This window comes from Vitis vinifera, chromosome 9 (genome assembly GCF_030704535.1).
Source record: "Vitis vinifera cultivar Pinot Noir 40024 chromosome 9, ASM3070453v1".
NCBI lineage: Eukaryota > Viridiplantae > Streptophyta > Magnoliopsida > Vitales > Vitaceae > Vitis > Vitis vinifera.
In genome coordinates, this window is record NC_081813.1 from 10,887,309 (window position 1) to 10,900,246 (window position 12,938).

Genomic DNA, 12,938 nt, shown 5'->3' on the forward strand with positions numbered 1-12,938 from the left:
GTATATCTTTCTTTCCATTTTACAGCAACTTGAACACATTCTTCCTTAACGATTGTAGAGAAAAATTCATCTATATTTTCTTCCATTAACTTTTCTGTGTGTTCTTGCACCAAGGCCTTTATAAGGCATGCTTCCTCATTTTCCACATCATCATGGTCCATTGGTTGCTTGCATAAATTGAAGACATTCATTTCCACTGTCATGTTCCCAAAAGATAATTGCATCAATCCATTTCGACAATTAATGAGAGCATTGGCTGTAGCAAGGAAGGGTCTCCCAAGAATAATTGGAACAAAATTCATACCCTTTTTCAATGGTTCTGTATCTAACACCACAAAGTCCATTGGGTAGTAGAACTTTTCAACTTGCACCGAAACATCTTCGACTACTCCTCTAGGTACTTTAATCGAACGATCTGCTAAAGAGAGTGTAATGGTAGTAGCCTTAAGCTCTCCCAATCCCAATTGCTTATAGATTGAATATGGAAACAATCCCAATTGCTTATAGATTGAATATGGAAACAAATTCACACTAGCTCCCAAATCTAACAAAGCCCTTTCCACGAATGAATCTCCATCTGGACTGAGATGGTAGGACAACCTGGATCTTTGTACTTCACCATTGCTTTATTCTCAATGATGGCACTGACTTGCTCGGTGAGGAATGCTTTCTTGATTAATTTAATCCTTCTCTTCACAGTGCATAAATATTTGAGGAACTTTGCATAAGCAGGAACTTGCTTGATCATATCAAGGAGTGGAATGTTGATCTTCACTTGCTTCAAAACTTCCAAAATCTCTAAAGTCTTATCCCCCACTTTGTGTCTCTGCATAGCTGAAGGGAAAGGCAAATGATTGGAAACACTCATTTTATTTTTGCTCACAATGACTTCCTCATATTTTTCAGACGCTTTCTCATTTCTAACATTTTTCTCCACAGTTGGTTCATCTCTAGCAGGAATATCTTCTTCACTTACAGGTAACTTGGGCCCTTCGTATTCTTTCCCATTTCTGAGTGTGATAACGACATTGCAATCTTCTTTTTGCACTTCAGAAACTTCATTTACTCATCTCGGATTTTTCTGTGGTTGAGCTGGGAATTTTCCTTTCTCTTGAGATAAACTTACATCAAGTTGGCTCAAAGTGGTTCGAATATCTACTAGTTCTTGAGATGTTTGAGCATTTATCCTATTTTGATCTTTATTACACTTGTCTTGCTTCTGTATAAACTCTCTCATCATGTCTTCCAAGCTTGAGTTAGATGATGAGGTTTGATGTTGCTGTTGAAAATTCTAAGATGGCATACCTTGTGGTTGAAAACCTTGCTGCACATTAGTCTGATTACCCTGAAATCGGTTTCCTTGCTATTGAAATTGGCCATTGTTACCTCCCCTCCATGATAGATTTGGATGATTCCTCCAACCCGGATTATAAGTGTTGGAATATGGAGAATTGCTAGAATATTGCTTGTATGTCCCTAAGGCATTGGCTTGCTCCGTAAACATATCTTGCACTGCAGGTAGAGTGGGACAAGATTGCACACCATGTTCCGTAGACTTACATATCAAGCACAATTGAGTTACCCCATCATTGACTATTTGTACCTCTTGAACTCCCTTGGCTTCCAAATCATCCAACCTTCTCATAACGGTTGCTAACTTTGCTTGGACATTTAAACCCTCTGGTAAGGTATACACTCCACTAGCTCTTGCCCTATTCATTGTTCTATCTCTAGATGGTTCCTTGACGATTGGTTCATCCCAACTTCTAGATACCTCAGCAACATAATCAAGGAATTGAAATGCTTCATCGGGGTTTTTATTCATGAAATCTCCTCCACACATAGTCTCGAGAAGTTGTTTCATTGGTGGTGCCATACCTTCATAGAAATACGAAACTAGCATCCAGTTGTCAAATCCGTGATGGGGGCAAGCTGCAACAATCTCCCTGAATCTTTCCCAACATGCAAAAAACTTCTCATCCTCCATAGCCTTGAAATTTGAGATCTCCTTTTTCAATGCACTGGTTCTATGTGTTGGGAAGAATTTCTGCAAAAACATTGATTGTAGATCACCCCAATTTCTGATACTATAAGGTCTAAGACTATTTAACCAAGTCTTAGCTTTATCCTTCAATGACAAGGGGAATAGTTTCATGCGAAAGATCTCCAAAGGAGTGTTGGCTTCTCGAAAAATTGAAACGATGTCCTCAAATTCCTTGATGTGAGAGTATGGATTTTCATTTTTTGTCCCCCTAAAAATGGGTAGTTGAGACACCACTTGAGGCCGAATGGTAACATGATCATGATTTGGAGGTAGCATAAAACACGATAGTGTGCTCAACCTAGGAGGATTTAGAAGCTCTCTCATAGTTCTTTGGCCCTGCATAGGTGGTCGTGGCCTGTTGTTATTACTGTTGAATTCTTCAGTGTCCTCCTTATTTGGTTGAGATTCCTCAGTTGTTCTTTGAAGTCTACCTGAAATATCTCTTTCCCAACCAAGCATAAAATAGAAGAAAAATATGTATAAAGATAAAAAAATAAAAGAACTAAAACAAAGCAATGCACTATATCCTAGTTATGACGATTGCCAATCCCCGACAGCGGCGCCATTTTCTTGACCGGAATTTCTCTATTATACCAAAATACTCAACCTTTTTATGTAGTAACTCTGGTCAAGAAAAACTAGAGAAAGAGTCACTACGGTTTTTGTAGTATTCCGGGTATCGTTCTCAAGGACTGGCTTATGAAAAATTGTCAATACTAGAATAAATGAATTGTTTTTGTTTAAATCCTTAAGTGAAAAACAATATGTGAATAATGTGAAACTAAGTAAAAGAAATTAAATTAATAAGAGAAAATGAATATTGATTTTAAATTCAATTGATTCAAGTTTGGGGTTTTCCACAATCCAACCTAGGGTATAGAAATTATAGAAAACAAGGATATTTTAAGTAATATGATCTTAGGGTTTTCGGATCCTTGGCTACTCGTGATCAAGTTGAGTTCTATAACTCACAATTGCATCCGAAACCTAATTTTTCCTTTTTAAAACAGATTCCTAAAATCATCAAATGAATGAGATTGATTATCAATTTAAGATTTGGCTTTTTAACTATTCCTACTCCTTATAGCTTTGTTTAGGGGCAAATAACGGTAGGTAAGATGAGGATAACTAATGATCAAGAATTACCAAGAATCACTAGTATCAAGTAATAACCTACCATATCATTCCCTAAACGAACTCACAAGGATAGGATAAAAAAAAATTGATAAATTGTCACTCAACCAATAATTAATCTCATTGTTATAATAATTCACCCATTGTCCCTATAGGTTTCTTAACCCTTAGGTTTTCATGCTTGAAGCCCCAAGTTGGATCTTAGCCTCTTATGGGGGTGATTTCACATTCACAATCCATAGTAGGGTAAAAATCCATAATTTGAATCAAAAGAAACTAAAAACAATATATTCAATAAAGAAGAAAAAGAAAACAAACCAAAGTTCTCGTCTTCTTCCTCCTTCAATGTCAAAAACTCCAGAAAAAAATCCAAGATCCCTAAAACCTAGAATTGAGAGAGTTTATATAATATCCTTAATTACCTAACATGTGGCACACTCTCATTGGCCACTTATTACAAAATAATTTCCTAAAAATGGTTAAAAATAATAAAATGGTGATTTCTAGTCGTGTGGGGTCCACCTAGGGCGGATGGAGTGCTTTAGATGCAATTCCCGAGGTAAAGGAGGCGGAACATCAAAGTGGCAGTGGGTGAATTCGAAATTGGTGTCATTTCGAAGTGGATTTCGAATTCATAAGTTGAATAGATGCAATTCCCGGGGTAGAGGAGGCGGAACATCAAAGTGGAAGTGGGTGAATTCGAAATTGGTGTCTTTTCGAAGTGGATTTCGAATTCATAAGTTGAATTTCGAAATCATAAGTTGAATTTCGAAATCATTTCGAAATGACCCTCCAGCTTGGTGCGGTTGTCTTCAAATGGCCATAACTTCTTCATTTCAGCTCCGATTTGCAAACCGTTTGAAGCGTTGGACTCCTGACTTCCCAAGCTTCAAAACGATATATAGTATGTATATAATGGACTCCAGAAAGTGCTCCAAATTTGTCCTCAAAGTCAGAGTATATAATGCCATCAGATTTTTGAGTTCTAAATTTCCATGCAGCTAAATCTTGCTTCATGCCTCATTTCCCATGCTTTCTTACCTTCTTTCTTACTCCATAATGGTCATTAATCATCCTCCAACCTCATGATATCCTTGTTTTGCCTTTCCTTACGTTCAATGAGTCTTGACTCACTTATTTCCTCATTTAGTCCTTTCTTGATCTTTCAAAATCGAAAGTCATTCAATTTGCACAATTTTCTTCCCTTGAACCTGAGATAAATCTCCAAAGTATAGATTAAACTCATGGCTAGGGCCTTAGCATTGATTTAGGTCAAGTTGGGTGATTTGAATGTCCTTTGGTGCACAAATCATATCAAATATGTGCCATTAGAGCACATATTTTGGCTCCAATCATGTGTGAAAAGATTAGAGTGGAAGACTTAAGATTGGAATCAAAAGGAGCTTCACCAATTTCAACTTTAATAAGCATAATACAAACTTTGAGACTATGGCAATAAGATAAGAATTTAATTTCTCCCATTTACTTTTGAGAATTTATCTTTGAGAAACAAAGAGAGTCTGCAAAAATTTGTTAGCAAAATAACCTAACCGAAAATCCAACAAATTACTTCCTCAACTCTCCCCCCCAACCAGGATGAACATTGTCCCCAATGTTCCAAAAGCAAGTGATAATAAAAGGGAGGAAGTGATACCTCCTGATAGTAAGGGATTCTGAATGGACAGGAGAAACCACATGTTGCAAAAGAAAAAAACATAAGAGTGATGAGTAGAGGAAATAAAAAGGAATAGCTAAAATACACAAAAAGGAAGATGTCTATAAAAACTGAGAGAGTACAATATACAAGATAAACATGGAATACATCCAATCCCATTATAAAAGTGGTCCAAAATATATATCACATCCAAAAACATAGAATATAGATAAGGAGTGATCGTATGATCAAGTAGTAGGCTCCTCTGGTGGATAGGAGGGGTCCTCAGCTGCAACTGTGGAAGGTACTGCTACAGGTGTAGCATCATCAGCTAGATCAAGATCGTCAGTTGGAGCAAGATCATCAGCTGGAGCAAGATCATCAGCTGGAGCAAAAGGCTCTGAGGGCACAAGAGAAATAGGTGGAGCTAGTGGCAAAAGACCGAGGTGCTGCTGAATCTCACGGAGAATGAGAGTTTGTTGGTCCTGCCGAAGCTCGCACAAGGGGGTAGGGTGGTGCGAATTTCGCACTAGAGAATTGAGTAGTGCGAAATTCCTTGTGTCTTGGCTTTTCTCCCTTGTTTTCCCCTGTTTTCCTCTTGACTTCATTCTTCAAGCTCTCCTACCTTTCAAACCACATTAGAATGAAATTAAGGTCGAAAATAAAAATCAAAACATGCGTATACACAAGAAAAAAAAACACTAGATTAAAATAAAATCAACGCAAAAGGAAACAAAAAGAAGATGAACTTTTTAGTCTTTGAAGAGACTAAATTCAACCATGAACTGAATGTTTTCATGTCAGAGGTGGATCAAGGAGGATGAATTCCTCCTTGTCTCGGGAAAATGATTCCATATAAGGCTTGAGATGATGCCCATTCACTTTGAAAGTTCGAGTGCTCTTAAAGTTGAGTAGTTCCACTACCCCATTTGATTGAACGTCATGAATTATGAAAGGACTCGTCCACCTTGATTTCAATTTTCCCGAAAAAATATGAAGTTTAGAGTCATAAAGCAAGACTCTTTGTCCCTTGGTAAAATTTTTCTGATTTACCAACTGATCATGCCATTTCTTCAACCTTTCTTTTACAATTTTTGAATTGAGGTAAGCATCATTCCTCATTTCCTCCAATTCGTTCAAATCCAAACATCTCTTTAACCCGGTTCTTGTCAAATCCATGTTGAGCTTCTTGATTGCCCACCATGCTTTATATTCAACCTCCACTGGGAGATGGCACGCTTTGCCATAAACAAGGCGATAAGGAGACATTCCAAGGATGGTCTTATAAGCGGTCCTATAAGCCCATAATGAATCCAGGAGCTTAATAGACCAATCCTTCCTATTCACATTCACCACCTTCATTAGTATATTCTTGATTTCCCGGTTGGCTAACTCAACTTGGCCACTTGTTTGAGGGTGATAAGGTGTAGCTACCTTGTGCTTGACCCCATATTTGGCTAGAAGAGTCTCAAAAGGCTTGTTGCAAAAGTAGGTTCCTCCATCACTGATAATGGCCTTAGGCACTCCAAACCTTGAAAAGATGTTCTCCTTGAGAAATTTGAGAACCACCTTATGATCATTGCTCCTACATGGGATTGTTTCTACCCACTTAGAGACATAATCCACTCCTACCAAAATGTAGGAGTGTCCAAATGACATTGGAAATGGTCCCATGAAGTCTATCCCCCAAACATCAAAGACATCCACTATCAAGATGGGGTTCAAGGGCATCATATTCCGGCGTGTTAGCTTTCCAAGCCTTTGACACCGATCACATCCCTTGCACATAGAGTGGGCATCCTTGAAAAGAGAGGCCACCAAAAACCTAATTGGACCACTCTCATGGCTGTTTTCTGGGAAGCAAAATGACCTCCACATGCACTATCATGACAATGGGATATAATTCCTTATTGCTCTTGTTCAGGAACACATTTCCTTATGATTTGATCCGCACAATATTTGAAGAAAAAAGGCTTCTCCCAATAATAGGCATGGATCTTAGCAAAGAAATGCTTCTTGTCTTGGGCACTCCACTCACTTGGAACTTCTCCAGTAACCAAGTAATTTGCAATGTGAGAATACCATGGAGCTACCTCTATTGACATGAGAGACTCCTCAGGGAAGTCATCATTGATAGGTAGGCCTTGTGAGTCATGTGCTATCACAAGTCTTGACAAGTGGTCAGCTACCACATTTTCTACTCCCTTTTTATCCCGGATTTGGAGATTGAATTCTTGAAGCAAAAGGATCCATCTTATCAATCTTGCCTTGGCATCTTGCTTGGTTAGCAAGTACTTCAAAGCAGAATGGTCAGTGAACACCATTATAAAGGACCCTACCAAATAGGTACGAAACTTATCCAAGGCAAAAACTACTGCCAACAACTCCTTCTCAGTAGTTGTGTAGTTCCTTTGAGCCTCATTCAAAGTTTTGCTTGCATAATAAATCACATAGGGCTTTCCATCTTCTCTTTGCCCCAAAACAACCCCCATAGCAAGATCACTTGCATCACACATTACCTCAATAGGTAATTTCCAATTTGGGACTCTCACTATTGGTGCAGTTGTGAGGAATTGCTTCAGTTCCTCAAAACTCTTCTAACATTTCTCATCCCACACAAACTTGGCATCCTTTACCAAGAGTTCACAAAGAGGTTTTGAGATTTTTGAGAAATCCTTAATGAACCTCCTATAGAACCCGGCATGTCCTAGGAATTGCCTAATTCCTTTAACATTTGTGGGAGGTGGCAACTTAACAATTAGCTCCATCTTTGCCTTATCTACCTCAATGCCATTCTTGGAGATTATATGTCCTAAGACAATTCCTTGTTGTACCATAAAATGACACTTCTCCCAATTTAGCACTAGGTCTTTCTCAATACATCTTTGGAGAACAGCTTCTAAATGCAACAAACACTCCTTATAAGAACCTCCATAAACAATGATGTCATCCATGAAGACTTCCATGATGCGCTCCACCATATCACTGAAGATGCTTAACATACATATTTGGAAAGTTGTAGGTGCATTACATAGACCAAATGACATCCTCCTATAGGAAAAAGTACCAAAGGGGCAAGTGAAGGTTGTCTTTTTTTTATCTTCCAAATCAATCTCTATTTGGAAGTACCCCGAGTAACCATCCAAAAAATAGTAGAAAGGATGCCTGGAGACTCTCTCAAGGACTTGGTCCATGAAAGGCAATGGGAAATGGTCCTTCCTAGTCACTGAATTCAACCTCCTGTAGTCTATACACACCCTCCATCCTGAGGTAAGACGTGTAGAGACTTCCCCCCCTTACTCAATCTGGATCACAGTAATTCCAGATTTCTTTAGGACTACTTGGGTTGGGCTCACCCACAAGCTATCTGAAATGGGATATATGATCCCTGCTTGAAGTAGCTTCAGAACTTCACCCCTTACCACCTCTTGCATGTGAGGATTCAACCTCCTCTGGGGCTGCCTCACTGGTTTTGCATCTTCCTCCATGTAGATATGGTGGGTGCATACCAAAGGGCTAATCCCTTTCAGATCAGAAATGTGCCATCCAATGACCTTTTTACATTTTCTGAGGACTCCCAAAAGACTATCCTCTTGATCACTTGTGAGAGTTGAAGAAACCATGATTGGCTAAAACTTTTAGTTTCTCAAAGTATGGATGTTATGTGATGGCTTGGATGCAATCCCATGGAAATTTCTCGCACCTGGAAGGTAAGGTAGTCGTTTTTCATTAATGGTTCATTAATGCAAAGTTCGGTTTTTATTTCCTTTGGATAACTTCCAACGGCCAATACTTGATAAGCTTTTGGATTTCTATCCATTAGTTATCTCCTACGAGCTATTGGAAGGTGAGGTTTTCAATTCCAAGTTTTGCATTAATCCGTTAAGAACCAATTTCAATGGCCATTGAAAGGTGAGTTTATCACCTGGAATGACTTTGAGTTGCCAATATTTGGTAAGCTTTTGGCTTAAGACCATTAGTTATCTCTTACGAGCCATTCAAAGGAAGTCTAAGGTGAATAACCATTGATGAAATTCACTACCATCTGTTTTGCCATTTTAAAGGATTAAAACTTGATTTGCTAAATCCATACCGGTTCGGGAAGCAAGCATCACCATAGTTGCAACCCCAACGCGAGGAGCCTATCCTGAGATTTCCAATTTGCATAAGAGCCAGAGCATAGCTATCCTATCTTTGAGAAACTTGTTTTTACACCCTTTCATTTTAGTCATTAATGTTAGCTTAGATTAGTTTAAATCTTTCTAAAACATTTACATCTTCTTTTAAAGCTAACATCCATAAGAAAATCACCTATTTTCCTAATTTCAATATCACTTGTATTTGCGAAAACCCTTCCCAGTGAACGATCCTAGAACCACTATGCTATAGTAGCTTGGCTACTTTAGTAATAGTATTTAAGGTATAAATTTTGTTGATACGCCTTTAAAGCTAAGCTACCATGAGTCGCATCAAATGGCGCCGTTGCCGGGGAAGGTGCCACAAGCACAGTGAAGCAACCATTAAGGGTAACTTGTGATCTTCATCACAAGTTTGGTGAGTTTTCTTATAATTTTTTTTTTAGTTTAGTTTTTATTGAGTTAAATTTTTTATTCTCTTTTCTTTTATTTTTGTTTTAATTTCAATTTGTGCATTCCTTGTTGGATTCGAGACCAAGAGGGAACCCTGGTACAAGTTGAAGAAAAGAGGCTTAGTTGAATATCATTTTTTTTAGAAATGGAAATTCCACATGAAGATCAAAACTCTCATTATGATCATGATAAGGACAAATTTGCATACCTATCCATGAGGGATCGGATTGAGTTAGGGAAAAGGCAAGTTCAACAAAGCCAATGAGGTAGTAAGTATGTCTTGAATGAAGACATAAGCATGAAGGCAAAGCTAGCATCTATGGCTAGAAGGATAGAGGAGTTTGAATTGAGGAATGTGCATACTGAAGCACAACCACAAGCCATGCCAACTTCATTTGAGTATATAAACCATCCCAACCTTGCAACCCAACCTCAACCTCAACCATCAATGAGTACATCTTCATTGGAGCAAGCCATTTTGAAGATAAGCAAAGTCATGGAGGACTTTGTAGGCGAGTAACAAAAGATCAACTCTCATCTTAATGAAAAGATTGATAATTTGGAGAGTTCAATAAATGTAAAAATGGAGGGGGTTTACAATGATCTATCACTAAGGATAGAAAAAGTTCAAGACTCCATTGAGAAGCTCACCAATCTCGACATAGCAAGGGGGAAAAGGAAGCTTCCTCCTCAACCCCACCATAACCTTCAAGGAACCAATGCAAAAAGATCAAGGAAAGTGTTGATGATCGACACTTTGGTGGGGGATTGCTATGACAACTTTATGGACCAACCTTCCATTGAAAATCATAAGGTTCAAGATGATAAAGGGTTACTTGAACCCTTTAAAGCATCCACTTCTCCAGGGAAGAGAAGAGAAACGAATTCCCTTGGACCAAATGGGAAGGATGCCAATTTTGTTTGGGATCCAGGGGGAATTCAGCATGAAGTGGGTGTGTAAGTGAGGATGAGCTAAATAGTTCATCTTCTTTTTGAGGTACATGCTATCAGCTTCATTTAAATTCTATGCTTTCTTTAAATTTATGCATGTTTTAGTTTGAATTCTTAGCTTTAATTTAGTTTTAATATGTTTTTAAGATGAGTTTTGAAGTGTTCATGCAGGTACGATGCTTGCAAAAATCGAAATGGAGGTGAAACAGAGGAAACAGGGGAGCCAAAATGCATAAGCAAAGCTCTCAATGGAATTTCGCACCATGAACACACTCAGTGCGAATTTTTAGCACAGTGACAGTGCATGGTGCGAAAATGAATTTCTATACATTTTGGAAAGCCAAGCCTCCCGGGATGCTATCTTCGCACCTCAATTACCAGTGCGAAAACTTTTGCACCTTGTTTATCTTGGTGCGAAATGATTTTCAAGCTAATTTCTAAAAACAAAGCTCTCGGGAAGGCCTTTTTCTTGAATTCCATGTTTTTCCAAGTTTAAAAATTCATGAATGCATTTCCAAACCTTTTGTTTTCAAATCCAAACCCAATTTCTTCCAAAAACAAACACCATTCTAAGCCTTAGGAACCCAATTTTAGAAATCCCATCCATCCAAAACTTTTTAAAAATCGAATTTCAAAACCATTCCATGCATGGCCGTCCACTTTGATTTTCGTTTTCCATCATTTAATTTTGTTTTTCATCATTTAAAAACTACCCAAACACCTTAGGAATCTTGTTTAGAGCCTAACCATACCTTTTAAAAAACCATTTTTGAATTTTTTCCCAAAACTTGGAAAACACACAGTCGGGCTTCAAAGGAGGTGAATAGTGACTGTGCCAATTTTGGCACTCACTGTTCACTCCTCCTTTGTTTTCCCCTGTTGTAACCAAAAATCTCCAATTTTAACACCCCTGCAAGCTACATTCAAATGTCATTGCAACTTATATGAGTATACCATCATGGCATGGACCCTTTGAGCCTTGTCCTCAGCTGCTCAAAGTGGGGCCCACTCATCATTTTTGTAAATATTTAGTATAAATTCCTCTCTCATTCAATTTTTGAATTTTGAAACAGGTGGTTCAACCTTCTCAACTCCAAGTCCACATCACATGAGGTACCACTTCCTTCCTCCTTATTTTCGATTCAAACATTGAGGACAATGTTCATCTCGGTTGGGGGGAGAGATGAGGAAGTAAGTATTAGCTTAAATTTTTATCATACTTAGTTAAATTAGCTACTTTTTAAAATTTTTAAAATTTTTGCTTTAAACTCCATGGATATTAAGGATTAACTCTCAAAATTAAATGAGAGAAGTCGAGTTTCAACTTGATTACATGAGTCTTAGAGTTTGTATTATGCTCTTCTAAAAGTTGATGAATGGTTGAAACTCCCATTGCATGCAAACTTATCTCTTCCACCTTAAGCTATTCGCACACACATACATTAGATTCCGGTTATAAGATGTGAAACTATCTCACCCTCTAAGCTTGAGAAATCATAATTTGACACCTTTAACCTCTCTTTAATAGTGTTGGGACACCTCATAAGGACCAATGAGTCTTTGAAAAAATAGAAAAAAGAAAAAGAAAAAGAAAAAAAAAATATATATAATAAACTTCTTTGCTTGCCTTGAAACCTGAGCATGGTCCGAAGGGGTGGCGAAAACCTTTAAAGCCTGGTGCCCTAAGCCTTTATTGGTTGGGAGTCACCGATCCTCTGCTTGTTACATGGGTGAATTGGTTAAGTTTAGTAAGTGAAAAGAATTGTGAATAAGAGGTGCGTTCCTAGCCTATCAAGAGATGGTTAATTTTGCTAAGCTTAAAGAAAGACTTAGGTTGGGGGGAGATGATAGTTATCCATACTATACTCGGAAGCTAATCACATTAACACTTAGCTTTTAGTGGAATAATTTGATTTGGATCTTTTGAGAGTGGAAATTCTTTTGATGCTTAAACTTGCATAATATCCATTCTTTGTACTCTATGATCAAGTGAATGCTTTGACAACTCTTATTATAGGTTGAGTTTCACATCTTTATTGATCCATGGATGTCCATCATGCCACTCATATCATTTTTTTGGAGTGATTTGCATGATCCCTTTTATGTATATTATTATAGTTTACTTAGTTTTTATCTCCTCCATTGCTAAGGGACTAGCAATGAGTCGGTTGGGGGGTGTGATTACTACCAAAAAGTGCTATTTTGTAGACCTAATAATAATGGTTTTAAGCACCTTTGGTAGTAATCATATTCATTTAACCCAATTAATTCATTAAGGTCCTTAGTAATTGGTTTTAACCATTTTGTGGCAAGTTTACATGTTTTTATCAGCTTATGAACCAATTCAAGCATGCCAATTGATGGAGGAGCTATTTGGGCGAGTTAAGCAAGGATTTTGGATGATTACAGGCTTGAATTTCAAGTGGAAACACGAGCACAAGCAATGGAGAAGAGGAAAACAGAGTGAAGAAAACAGCTACAGTCTTCTTTCGCACTTTTGAAGCACTTCCTGAAGTCCATTTTTTACATACTATATACCATTTGAAAGCTTAGGAAGTCAAAAATC

General features: G+C 37.9%; 1 pseudogene; it reads right to left on the bottom strand.

The window, feature by feature from the left end:
- Nucleotides 1-544: 544 nt before the first annotated feature.
- On the bottom strand, nucleotides 545-7,669 carry LOC132254272 (uncharacterized; annotated as a pseudogene).
- Between the last annotated feature and the right edge of the window lie 5,269 nt (nucleotides 7,670-12,938).